Source organism: Maniola hyperantus, chromosome 8 (genome assembly GCF_902806685.2).
Source record: "Maniola hyperantus chromosome 8, iAphHyp1.2, whole genome shotgun sequence".
In the NCBI taxonomy this organism is placed as follows: Eukaryota; Metazoa; Arthropoda; class Insecta; order Lepidoptera; family Nymphalidae; genus Maniola; species Maniola hyperantus.
This window is the reverse complement of record NC_048543.1, coordinates 10,180,344-10,195,235: the sequence shown is the minus strand read 5'-3', so window position 1 is coordinate 10,195,235 and position 14,892 is coordinate 10,180,344.

Here is a 14,892-nt window from a genome sequence, read left to right as displayed (position 1 = left end):
TCGATCAGATGGAATTTCTGAAAATCGTTTCTTAGGCTAAGATCTATTGAGCAAACTTAGACTTTGCTCAGATAGACACTGTTGAGCCGTGATAACCTAGTGATTAAGACGTCGGCCTTCTTTTCGGAAGGTCGGGAGTTCGCACGCATGACGCACGCCATCTATTTTTTTGGAATTATGTATGTATCCTGAGAGGAGACCCATGCGCAGTGCTAGGCGGGCGATGGGAAATAATGATAAATATTATAGCAACTAATATTATTTCACATGTGATGGAGTATAAGTTTTATTCCAATGTTTCATATATAAAAGATTTCATTGTTAAGTTGTTGTCAAACTAATATTAGAACCATTGTAATCTAATGAAACACTACTGAGCCATACTAATTCATAAGGTCTTTTGAATATGCCGTTTGGATTGTAAGTAATCACATCTCTCTTAAATGATCTGAATATAGTAACAAAATGGAAAGAATTCATTATTTTTGTTTGATATTTATATACAAACTAGCTTATCCCCGCGACTTCACTCGCGTGGACTACACATATTTCAAACCCCTATTATACCCCCCTAAGGGTTGAATTTTCAAAAATCCTTTCTTAGCGGATGTCTACATCATAATAGCTACCTGCCTGCTGTTATGTGTTTGCTGCTGTTAGGTATTTGTTGTATAAATCAAAAATTGCCGATAAATGGTACGAATTAGGTATCAAAGTTCGGAATTATTTTGTACGAGTAGATTTTGATTCAAATCGTGTACTTACCTGTGGTGGTGTTAGGCGGGTTAATTATTTAGTACTTTATAATTTTTTCATGTTTTCAGCATAATAATTACGGGATTATTGGCTTTCGGTGCCTATTGGACAACGAAATATATAATGAACGTGGCCGAAACAAATCCAGCATCGACGATTGGTACTCCGTCGAGTACAATCCGTATACTCTATAATAACACCTCTTAGTAAAATACCAATTTAAGAAGAAGCAGATGTATGGAAAGAGATAATGATAGTTTTTTTCTATCATCCTTAATATGTATCTAATGTTTGCTGGTTGGTTAGTCATTAAATTAATCTAATTATATCAACGAATTTTGGTATTATGTAGGTACGAATTGAGGCTAGGATAGCCTTGTCGCACTGTATACTTTTTGTTTGTTATGAATTCTTTGAAGTGACGATATTATTAAACTTAATCTTGCTTGTACTAAATACGATATGAACTTGCCGAGGACCATCTGAGGACATTGTTCTTTTCTTCAGCTGGGTCACAGAGTACTTAAATGAGTATAGGTATTTAAATTATATTACACGCGAGTCAAAAATCATATCTACCTAACCTACCTGCTCGACGAATAACGTAGGACGGCAGGTCATTTGTGTTGTATGCACTATGCAGCGTATCATGTAGTGTGTATCGTGACCGCAAATCGTATCGTGTGGTGGTTCGTGGAAATACGTCATAAGGACACAGCTAAATATGCATATTTTTTATTTAGAGACAGAATACACCAAAATGTACTTAATGTAAATCCCGCCAAAGACTGCTCCTTCAGCGTTGCGATACATGAAGTTATAGAAAGTACGTTCCCATGGGTTTGTATTTCGTAATTTTTTGTTTAATTCAACACACGCCATTGTTCTTTTCTTTGGAGGTAGATTTGTGCTGGTTACGCACGCATGTAATTTATTTATTTATTCCGATAGAAATACTGAATGCTAAAGCTAATACTAATGCCTTTTTAATTTAATCTCAATTTTGTATAGAGACTAGCTTATGCTTGCCACTTCGTCCGCGTGGACTACACAAATTTCAAACCCCTATTTCATCCCCTGAGGGCTTGAATTTTCAAAAATCCTTAGCCTACGTCATAATTGCTAGCTGCATGCCAAATTTTAGCCCAATCCGTCCAGTAGTTTGAGCTGTGCGTTGATAGATCAGTCAGTCAGTCACCTTTTTCTTTTGTATATTTAGTTTAAATTAAATAGGCATAACGACCTTGACTCTTATTTTAATGTAAATAACGAGTGCATACCACGATTAATTTCATGTTTTTGTTTGTCGATATTTCAACCCAATTGCACGGGTCGTGGTCACGACGGGACTGCGGTGCAGCGAGAGATGAAGTTCGAGCTGTCATGGGCAGTAGAGAACTACCCTCTTTCTTGTTCTTTTCGCTGGAACTTCATGAGCTGTCCGGATCTTGACTGTTTTTAATTTTCATCATCATCAAGCTCTAGTGTCACGCCGTAACAGCTCTCGAACGTCGCTAAACAAAAGTGTGAATGGCATTACAGCTTCGCAATGCTTTTTTTTCACGCCTACTTAATGGAAAGTGATGATGTGGCCTAATATGAGACTGTAAACGAAAGGGGTATTGTGGGCATTTAATATTCAGCCTAATGTTTCGTGCTTTCGTAGCCTTCGTGGACAGTCAAGGCGGGAGTGAAGAACGGGCATTAGGATAAGAACTCTTCAAGCTAGGTTAGGTTAATAGAACCGGACTGAACGTAGCCTGGATGGTAGTCAGATGAAACCTTGAAACACATGAAAATAAAAATAAAAATTTAAAATATAATCTGTATTTATTGTTGTACCTTTAATATGAATTTGTAGAAATAAGCCTATAACGACGAAATTCTTGCAACGCGCATGTAGTAAGTAGGGTGGATTTTAATAAATGATAAATATTATCATTTATTTATTGTTTAAACAGGCTTCCGTCATGAAAACACTTTGGCGATAATCAGAATTTTTTATAAATAATTTTTTTCCTAAATTATGCACCTAGCTTTATTTCATTCAGCTTATAAAGGCAGCTAATGTGTAAACGGAAGACCAGTAAATTGACTGTTCTTTTCTCATACTGTACGTCTTATATTTAAATGACAAAAAATAAGTTACTGGATCTTTGTAGAAATCTCATATTATATTAACAATGGCTCTGGGGTAGTGAGTAAGCGTAACATTTTTTTGTTTTATCTAGAGGGAGATCTACTATTACTCATTAGAATATGATATTTTAAACGCCAAGTAATACCTACGCGTAAAATTTAACTCCTCGCGCGCCATTTTATCTTTTTGTGTCAAATTCTATGTCAAAAGTACGATTTTAGTTAGTCCTTATTTCAAAGGTGAACCGTGGGTGAACCCGTACTTTTGACATGACAGTTGACTCATAGAGCTAAAATGGCGCGTGAGGAGTCATTTTGTACGGGCTATACTGGGTACACGACAGCTCGCGAGGCAGTCGACCCGGCCGGCCGGCAGTGTGGCCGGCGATGACATTGAACTACGTTGCCTCGCAGAGATGCGTGTTTGCCTCAGTCGAGGCATATCCACTGCGAGGTGTGGACCATAGACAATACATAGTGTGGACTGCCACACCGGCCTTGCTGCTATGCAAATAATAGCTAAATATAAATTCAATTATTCCCCTTTTTCCGTTTCAGCATACTCATAGGTTGCAGCATCGCATTCATGATAGTCTATGGTATCAAATACCTCACGATGCCGGATGAAATCAAGACTAATACGACAACTACTACGATGGTGACTTTAACAACTACACCACGTAACGAGTCCCAGGAAACAAGACCTACTACTACAGAACCAAAAACAGAACCTACAACACTAGGAAATCAAGATATTATGCTTTATTAGGATAGATGATTTTAACATACATTAGTCTTATATATTTACAAGTGTAATGCATCCAAACTAAGAACAGGATTCAGCCGTTGTTTTTAATGCATAATGCAAGTGCCCGTAAATGAAGTTACATGCGCAAAGCATGTTATACATAGGTAATTATTATGTAATTTAAGTGTGTAATTCTGTAGGCGGTTCCATAAAAAATAAAAAAAACATTGTAAGTATGTCTAGCTGGAACGAGCTATATTCTGATTCCATTTTATATTATTTTCCATAGATTTCGTAGTAGGTACCTACTAGGTATGTAGGTACCTACTGTAAGACTTATATTATAATGTAGATAATAATATGTCAATCTATTCAAGGTTTGTATGAAAAATATTTTTTGGAAAATGCACTGGAAAGGGTGGCATAATTTTATGAAAATCTCAATACCGTAATTATTATCATTTTCTTTATTGGTAAATTGCACCCGTGCGAAGCAACCACCCTTTTGGTCAATATTAAGTCAAGTTTACAGTAGGTACACGTTTGTGGCTGTAAATATAAGTATTATAACGACAAAGGAAAAACAAACCTCAATTTCATTCACTATTATTATTATTATTCAGATACAAGTTAGCCCTTGTCTGCAATCTCACCTGGTGGTAAGTGACGATGCAGTCTAAGATCGAAGCGGGCTAACCTGGAAGGGGTATGGCAGTTTTTTAGTAAACCCATGCCCCTTTGGTTTCTACACGGCATCGTACCGGAACGCTAAATCGCTTGGCGGCACGGCTTTGCCGGTAGGGTGGTAACTAGCCACGGCCGAAGCCTCCCACCAGACCAGAAATTTAGAAATTATAAAATTTCTAATCCCTGCCAGGAATCGAACCCGGGACCTCCCACTAATAAGACCACAGCGCTTACCACTGCGCCAGGGAGGTCGTCATATCAGGAATTTGCTTTTTTTTACAGTTTATTGTCTGTAAAACATCAACATAAAATCATTAAGTATATAAGTAGAGTTTACCATTCGATCAGGTTATAATACACGCTTAATATCATTAGGACTCTAGAAATGCTCGTATATTATAATATCTAACTTGTACTTATTTTATACATAGAAATAGCAATAATTATAGTTCGAACGGAAATATTAAATAATCTAAGTATACTTTTTGTTTCAATTGTTTTATAGAAAACTCAAACTCAATTTATTTATTCAGAATTGGTAAAATTTTACGCTTCCTGATTGTCATAATTTTTTTTTTGTAAGATGATAATATGATATAGTGGTGATAATTAATACGTACTTAAAACTAAAGCTACGAGGGTTCCAAACGCGCCCAGAGGGCCTAACATGCGCCCCGCGAGAAAATTTTGTCTGCGCATTATCTCGTGTTTTTTCATACAAATAAGACGAGTAAATGCGTAGACAAAATTTTCTCGTGGTGCGCAAGTTAGGCGTGGTCTAGAATGAGTAGAAATAGAAAAAGTTTTTTTTTGTTTTGTTCACTTTGGAACAAATTTTTTCCTTAACCGTGCCTTAACATGAAGGTATATATATATATATACTGACTTGTGCAACCCACTATAGCAACTGGACCTTAATATAAATAAAAAATACAGTAAAGCCTGGACTCAACTTAGCAGCCTTAGCATCGGGGCATACCTGCAGGATCGAGGCAAATCAGCTTATTTTGTTTTCTTTGTTATTTTTCTCAAAGGCCGCTTTGCTTCTTTGTTTGCGCTTCTAAAAAGCGCTTCTAAGTTCCATTATGACCTATGTGGGTGTGCCCCGACATGAACATCCTAGCATGGTAGCATAGAGATAAGTGTGTTACATGGCATTTATTTTTTTAGACATTTAATAACCGGAGCAATGAATCTAAACGAAATGGATCGGATTAATAGTGTACCTAATTGCCAATGTTCATTCTCCGTTGCCAGTCGATCGTCTATCTATATTATAACTATAATTTCAAACCCCTATTTCACCCCCTTAGAGATTGAATTTTCAAAAATCCTTTTTTAGCGGATGCCTACGTTATAATAGCTATCTGCATGCCATTTTTCAGCTCAATCCATCCAGTAGTTTGAGCTGTGCGTTGATAGATCAGTCAGTCAGTCACCTTTTCCTTTTATATATTTAGAAGATGAGAATATTATATTATGTAACTAGCTTATGCTCGCGACTTCGTCCGCATGGACTACAAAATTTCAAAACCCTATTTCACCCCCTTAGGAGTTGAATTTTCAAAAATCCTTTCTTAGCGGATGCCTACGTCATAATAGCTATCTGCATGCCAAATTTCAGCCCAATCCGTCCAGAATTTGAGCTGTGCGTTGATAGATCAGTCAGTCAGTCAGTCATTCAGTCAGTCACCTTTTCCTTTTATATATATAGATACCTACCTATACAATTCAGCCATGAATCAATAAAATAAAACTTTTGGTGTAATTACATATACTCTATTATCATCATCAGCCACTCTGCACCCACATTAACATACATACGTTGGACAAAGATTTCAAAGATTCCTATATCCTAGGCCTTTCATATTTCGCGATACCAGTCACTTTCCAGATGCTATCGCTCCACGAGTGGTAGCCTTTACCTACTCCGTTTTCCGTGACACGGTGTTCACTTGAGGGCCTTATAACTCCAGCGTGCATTGGTTCTTCGGTGATATTGTAGACATCGAGTTGACTTCATATCATTGAACTTCGGGTTCTAATTCCTTATCCAGATGTTCCCCTTTACTGCACTATGGGGATGATTGTGTATTTATGTACCTACTTACACTAAACAGATTAAAACATTTTTTTTTCAAAAACGGCCTTCTGAATCCAGTTTTTTTGAAAATAATTTTTGTAATATTTCAGCATGGCTTGGGATATGATACGACTAAAGAAGATTTTATCAAAGTTTGGAGGCCCCTACACCCGAGGCCCAGGGTGGTCATTGCCACCCTTAGTCCGCCACTGCATCAAAGTCAACTGGGTTGATTACCATTTTCATTCATCAATCAATCGGTGGTGATCTAATTAATTACGTAATCCAAAACGCTGTTTGTTTCCAAAAGATTTCCAAACGTTCAGTCATCATTAAGACGTCGTCTAAGATTGAAATCTTTATTAACTAAGTATTAGTTAATTAAAGTAACTAAATATATATTTTCATGATTTGATAAGTGAACGAAGAAACATAAAATAAAAATTTTGCTTGCGTTATTGCCAAGCGAAAATGGCTGCAGGATTGTGAGTAAACTTACATTATCATTAAAAGACATTAACTCGGGTATTGCCCGTATAGTGTGTGCAGTTTCACGATTTTCCAAAAATCCTGAAACACGTATTTCTTCATTTGTGACCGAAAACCTAAATACCAATTTTGATGCAAATAGCTTGAAAAATTACCGACTTTCATACAAACTTCCATCCCCCATTTAACCCACTTAGGGGTGGAATTTCGAAAAATCCTTTTTTAGTGGATACCTACTCTTTACAAAGAATAGAACCTCCTAATTTCATGTCTTTAGGACCAGCGGCTTAGGCTGTACGTTGATATATGTATATGTCAGTCAGTCAGTCAGTCAGTCAGGACTTTGAATTTTATATATATAGATTATTTAAAGCTAATAATCTAAATACCAATTTTCACGTCCCTAACTTCAAAAACATAGGACTTTCATATAACCTTCTAACCCCCATTTCATCCCTTTAGGGGGGGATTTTCTCATAGTCGTAACTTAGTTGACACCTAACCTCAAGAAAAAACCTATTTTCCAAATTTTAAGTAAATAACCTACCTACTCTTCACAAAGAATAGAACCTCCAAATTTCATGTCTTTAGGACCAGCGGTCTAGGCTGTGCGTTGATATATATGTCAGTCAGGACTTTGAATTTAATATATATAGATAAGTAGTGGCTAAAGTAGATGATGCCATGCGAGTCGGTCCACGAGGATTTAGGTCTTTTAAAAATCCCGTTGGAACACTTTTATTTTCTGTAACATTAGCTTATCTCCGGGATCCAAGCTATCTCAGTATCTTTCGTCAAATTCGTTTTAACTATGGCCCATAAAAAGAAAACAGAAACGAAAAGCCTATCGAATTCTTGACCGAATATTTTGTGATCTCATCTGGTGGTAATTGACAATCCAGTGTAGATGGAAGTGGGCTCACCTGAAGGAGCAGTGTTCCTCTAATCTATGCCGCATCTTACCGAAACGAGAAGTGATATAGCGATATCACTTCTCGTTTGCCGGTATTGTAGTAACTAGCCACGACCCTAACCTCCTACCAAGCAAAAATTCTTCTCAATTGTTCACTCTTGGCAGAGTGATCGTGGCTAGGAATTCTCTTTCACTGCAGCTCGTGCGATCTCCCTCCAGCGATTTCTGTTGGTAGCATTACGTGCACACACAGAGACAGGCATATTCGTTGCGGAATGATCTAGTTGAAGATCTACCATAGTCCGCGACAGGTGGAAATCGGGGCAAGAGGTGGGGGACACCCCGCACACGCGCACGTCACCCGCTCACCCGCACCGGATTACACGGGGGCTGTGCGAGACGTTCCCTCCCCGATTTAGCAATGTCCTAATAGCTACTCGACCTGTCGCGTACTCCCACGGTAGGTTCCCTCTTCTCGGCTTTGTACCACGAGGTGTTCAATGGTACCACTCTTCCTGGTTGGAATGTGCCCAAAGAACTTGAGGATTCGTAACTGTACAAGCGACGAAAGCTTTTGATTTATTTTCGGTTCTTTAATTATGGACATGTTTGTACCATGTGAGGTACAGTTTATTCTTAAGAGGCAAAAATTATCTATGCCTATTACCTAGATATACTTTTCAGTGTCCTTCTTCTTGGAGCTGTTGCTTTCTCCGCGTTCTGGACAATGATGTTTGTGAATGAGATCACTTCTACTAATCAACATAAAAACAGCACAGTTTTGAAAAATAATGTAACACTGCTTAAAAACATTACACGTTATTTCGATGGAGATTTCATTGAATACGTTGAGTAGTGAAGCATGATACTTAGATACTCTTATTGTAAATGCATCCAACTACAGCAGAGCTTCGAGCTAGTTCGTAAGTGATAGGTGTACTTGGAGGATTCTTGTAGCCAGTAAAACTTCAGCCTTCTATATTAAAGACACTTTAATTTCTATTTCTATTAATAATTAGGATACACGACAAAAGCATGGTTGCACTTAGTGCAGACCACAGACAACGACTGACTTAGAAATTCTGAGTTGCCATAATACAGTTCAACACTCCTCCTCAACCCTGAATTTCTTCAATCTCATACTTCTACACACTATCTTAGTTTTCTGACATTTTTACCTAACTTTACTTTTACAACTTTCATAATCTATGACTTTTTATATCCTTCTGTTATTCTATACTTTTTAATCTTTGACAAAAATATTCTTTGACAATTAAGTTTTGACAATTTAATCTAAAAAACAACCAATAATGTAAACAAATAAAACGATATTTATTCTTTAAATTGAGTAATACTAATAACTATTAATATTTACTAACACTCTTCTATTCCCATACAGGTTCTAAAATAATTAAAAAGATTTTTGTGCAGCGGTTTAGTCAACACATCTGCAACTTGTTCTGAAGTGTTAATATACACCAATACAATAACATTCTGTTCTATTAAGTTTCTAATAAAATGATGCTTTATATCAATGTGTTTTACTCTTTTGCTATTTTCTCTATTTTTAGCTATGTGGATACAAGACTGGTTATCTTCAAAAATAATTATACTTTCACATTGAATTTCAAGATTATTCAAAAGTCCTTTAAACCACACTGATTCCCGTGCTATCATACTTAGAGCCATATATTCTGATTCGGCAGTTGAAAGAGAGACCGTTTTCTGTTTTTGAGTAGACCATTGTACAATATTTCCATATAACAGTAAACAGTAACCTGACACTGATTTTCTATCAACATCAGCTGCCCAGTCAGAATCACAATATCCCTCGGCTACATTCTTGCATGGTTTATTCTTATACACTAATCCATAATTTGCCGTCTGCTTTAAGTATCTCAGAACTCTTTTCAGGTAGGTAAAATGTTTATCGGATGCATTGTTCTGATACCTACTAAAATAGCTCACCGCAAAAGACAAATCAGGCCTAGTACAAATAACTAAATATATCAAACACCCAATTAACTCACGGTAAGGCTGGGTACAAGTATAACTTTCTGGTTTTTCTAGTTTCAGTCCAACTTCACAAGGAGTAGCTACACTTTTACAGTCCTTCATGTTAAACTTTGTAAGAACTTTTTCTATATAACTTTTCTGATGAATTTTAATCATACCTTTAGAAAACTCTCTTTCTATTTCTATCCCTAAAAACTTATGAACTTGACCCAAACTAACCATTTCAAATTCTTTTTCTAGTTTAAACTTAAGGTCTTTAATTTTCTCTTCACATGCACTCATAATTAAAATGTCATCCACGTACAGAAACACATACACACTTATCTCACCATTTTCGTTTTGTAATAAGTATAAACAACTATCATAATCTGAGCACTTGAAGTTGTTTGCACACATAAACTCGTGGAATACTTTATTCCAACACCTTGGGCTTTGCTTCAAGCCATAAATTGACTTGTTAAGTTTGCACACTTTTTCACTATTATGCTGACCTGGTAGACTCATGTATATCTCCTCCTTAAGTATGCCATGGAGAAAAGCAGTTTTCACATCCAACTGTTCTATCTTTAGATTGTCATGATTTGCAATTACAAGCAATGACCTTAACGTTGTGAGTCTTCCAACAGGAGCATATGTTTCTTCATATTGTGAAGTCTGGAAACCTTTTGCCACTAACCTGGCTTTGTAGTTATTATCTGATTTCTTTCGAAATACCCATCGACTATCTATGACTTCCTTATCCTTTGGTCTTTCTACCATAGTCCATGTTTGATGTTTCTCATGTGACTGCAATTCGCTATCCATTGCTTCTTTCCATCTGTCACTTTCTACGCTTTCCACTGCTTCTTGTAATGTCCTTGGTTCATCATTTATAAATTCTTGAGAAATGTATGCAGCATGGAATGTCTCATAGTCTTCTAACCATACTGGTCTTTTTCTTTGTCTCTGTTCCCTTTCTGTATCATTTATTTCTTGATAAGGTTCGGTAGATGTCTTTCCTGTACTTTTTTCCTCAGTACTACTTATTGATTGATCTTGCTGGCTCTTTTCTCTACAAGGCAATGGCAAGTTTGATGGTAAGTCATCTTCTTCTATGTATGTAAAAGTTTCCATGTTACTTCTTGGTTTTTCATTAAATATTACATCTCTACTTCTAATAATTTTCTTCAGCTCGGAATCCCAGAGTCTATATCCATTATCACAGTAGCCAACCATGTAATACTTCTTTGATTTCACATCAAACTTTCCATTTCTGTGCTCCTTGCCAATATGTACATATGCCTCAGTACCAAAGGCTTTTATTTTAGAATAATCTGGACTTCTACCATACCAAATCTCAGCAGGTATGACACCTCTGCTGGTTGGAATTCTGTTAATTATGTAGGTAGCACTGTATACCGCTTCTCCCCATAATTGTTTTTCCAAACTTGTGTCGGCTAATAAAGTTCTTGCCTTTTCTACAACAGTTCTGTTGAATCTTTCTGACTTCCCGTTTTGCTGGGGTGTGTAGCTTATTGTAAATTCAATTTTTATTCCCTTTTCTTCGCAATAGCTTTTAAATTCTATGTTGTCATATTCCTTCCCATTATCGCACCGAAATCTAGATATTTTCTTATCAAATTGGGTTTCTACCAAATTTACATATTTCTTGAAACACTGTAGCACCTCCGTTTTGCTTTCTAACAAATAGACTGTTGTAAAATGGCTGTAATCATCAACAAAACTTAAAATATATTTCTTGTTACCATATGTCGCTGGATTAATTGGACCGCACAAATCCGAATGAATAACTTCTAAAATTCTCTTACTTTTGTAATTATATTCTGCAAATGGCAATCTAGTCTGTCTTCCCTTTAAACAAGGTTCACATAATATTTCTTTATTTGAGTTTTCAAAAGATATTAGTTTTCTAGACTTCAATTTTTCTAACTTTCCTTTTGAAGCATGTCCAAGTTTTCTATGCCAATCATTCTGAGTTTCTGAAATGCTATAAGCTTTCTGTGCACATAATTCTTCATCTTTCAAATTTAGGGTTAATCTGTATAACTTATTTGTTTTATTACCTTTTAGTATTGTTTTGTTATTCTTGTGAATAGTCAACCTATTATTTTCAAAGGTTATCCCAAATCCGGAGTTTTCAATTTTATTTACTGACAGCAGATTACACCGCAGGTCTGGCACAAACAGCACATTTTTCAATTTAACCTCCTTTGTATAAATAACACCTGACTCATATGCATTTAACACCTCACCGTCCTTGGCAATATTAATTTTAATAGGGGTCTCTAACTTCTCGATCCTACTAAAATATTCTCTTTTGTTAACCAGATGATCCGTAGCCCCAGAATCAACTATAAACTCTATTTTTCTGGAACTTTCCTGTGTTACTAATGCTTCTGAAGATGTCATAAAGGAAACCTCATCTTCTCTTTCCTTCTGAACAATATTAGCTGAGCCTTGTGCTTTTCTAAAACGGCACTGAGCCTTCCGGTGGCCCCGCTTCCCGCAATTATAACAGTTAAATGGGAAACTGCTGGTGCTGCTGCTTGGCGAATTATTAAATTTCTTATTATTCTGTTTCTTTCTTTGATTCAATATAAATGCATCACTCTCCTCTTGAGTTCCAAAACCTATTCTTTTAATTTCTTCATCTAATAATCTTTTCTTAATAAATTCTAACGTAATATCTGAACTATTTAAGGTTTCTATCGCCGTAACTACATATTGGAATGCCGGAGGCATAGCCAATAACATGTAGCAACAGACTTCACTCTCACTAGGTTGAGCGCCCGATTCTTTTAATTCTCTTACCAGTTTTTCAAAAACAATGAAATAGTTTTCAAGACCTTCCACTCCATCATATTTCTGGGTTAACAATCTTTTTCTTGTAATTAACTGTGACGCTATACCTTTCCTTGCAAAAGTATCATCAAGTTTCTTCAATAATTCTTTTGACGTTTTACACTCCTTGATTATTTCCAAATGAGTATCACTAATGCATTGGACCAGAATGTCCATGCATTTTCCTTCCTTCGTAGAATCCGGCTTTTCTTCTGATTCTGACGAAAATACGTAACTGTATAGATTTTGCGCTTGCAATACAATCTTTATTCTAAACAACCAGTTACTATAATTTGAGCCGGCAAATGGCGTGACGCCATACTTGTTCTTTTTGTCGTGTTCCTCCATTTCGCGGCGTGGCGTTCTTTTCTTTTCTTTTTTTAATTTCTTCTGGCGTGACCTGGGCCCATAACCATGATAGGTGTACTTGGAGGATTCTTGTAGCCAGTAAAACTTCAGCCTTCTATATTAAAGACACTTTAATTTCTATTTCTATTAATAATTAGGATACACGACAAAAGCATGGTTGCACTTAGTGCAGACCACAGACAACGACTGACTTAGAAATTCTGAGTTGCCATAATACAGTTCAACAGTAAGTAATATCTTGCATAACTATATTATGTATATCTACCTATTTTTTTATTCCACTATTCATACGCAGGATTATAATATTAGGCGTAGCAGTGAGAAAATATGTGGTCTAATAAGTGGGATGTCCCGTGTTGGATATCAGCAGGAGGAAACTTAGAATCTATAGATAGATACAATTTGTAAGTTGTCACTCGATTAGTCTTGCGAGAGGCTTTTGAGCTAGATACCACCCCTGCACCGACCAAAATGCAAAGAATTTAGCGTTCCTATACGATGCTGCGTAGAAATCTTTAAGTATGGATTTAATTATAACTGCCATTCACGGTACCTATTCCAAATTAGTTTACTTCGATCTTATATTGCGTTGCCTCATAGCACTAGATGAGATCGCAGTCAAGGGCTAAGTTGTCATTTAAAAAAAACAGTGTTAAGGTGGATAAGGATAGATATCGATATGGAACTTTCGTATAGGATCGCTTTTCCATAGGTCGGTGAACTTTTTACCACCAAAGTAAAGATTTTATATATAGCTTTTGAAGCTTTTATATGGTTATAAACACTATCGCTAAAGCTAAATTGTCACTCGTCCCTGAGAAAAAGACAGCCACACAAGCAAGTTTATAAAAAGGACACTTTATTTTATTTACCTACTTTATTTTGCTTACAGATTCCTACTGACGGGCGTATTAATATATTGCTTTTATTTGGTTACGGAGCGAGTAAAAATCCACACTTCGAAACTTTCTGAAGAGGAATACTTCGATAGCTCGCAAGATGTGATGCGTAAATGGATTGAATACAATACAAGTGAAATTATTGATAATTTAATAATTAGTAACAATTCCTACGAACATTCAGCGTCTTGATTGGCACAGTAGTATTTATTCTAAATTGTAGTAAGTATCTGTATATTTTGTAAATCGCATAATTTATTTTTTATGGATTTTGACGCTTTCAAGATACTTATTACAAAACAATTATTGTTTAATATCAATTTAATAAGCATCACTAAATTTTCAATTAATGCCTATTTGTACCTATTTAGGTAGATAGAAATACCTAATAGAGAGAGAGCCAGCGCGTGCCAGACCTTCGTTACTTTATAAATGCTGAAAGTTTCTCGGCGTATTGTCCCTAACACAGGAGGGGATTACATTTTTTATATTTTTACCCCTTGCCACACACCCTAAAAACTTTCAGGATGTCTGGCAGAGGGTTGTCACCATACTAAGTGTCTGGCAATGCATGACGTGATTTCTTATACTATTTCTAAGAAAATATAAAAATTTAGACTATACTTTGACGTAAGATTTTTTTACACCTTTATTAGATACCTACCGGTTATCTCCCAAAGCCACCATGATCCAAACGAATATCCAAACAAACATTCCTCCCTGTGTTGGGGACAGTAGGTACGCAGAGAAACTTTCAGCTTTTATAAAATAACGAAGATCTGGCACACGCTGGCTCTCTTTCTATTATATTTTATAAACCGCAATAATAATTACCTATATGGATTATAGACATATCACACAAACAATCATTATATAATATCAATTTAATAAGCATCACAAAATTTTCAATTTGCCTATTTGTACCCACTTAGGTAGATAGAAATATCTATGT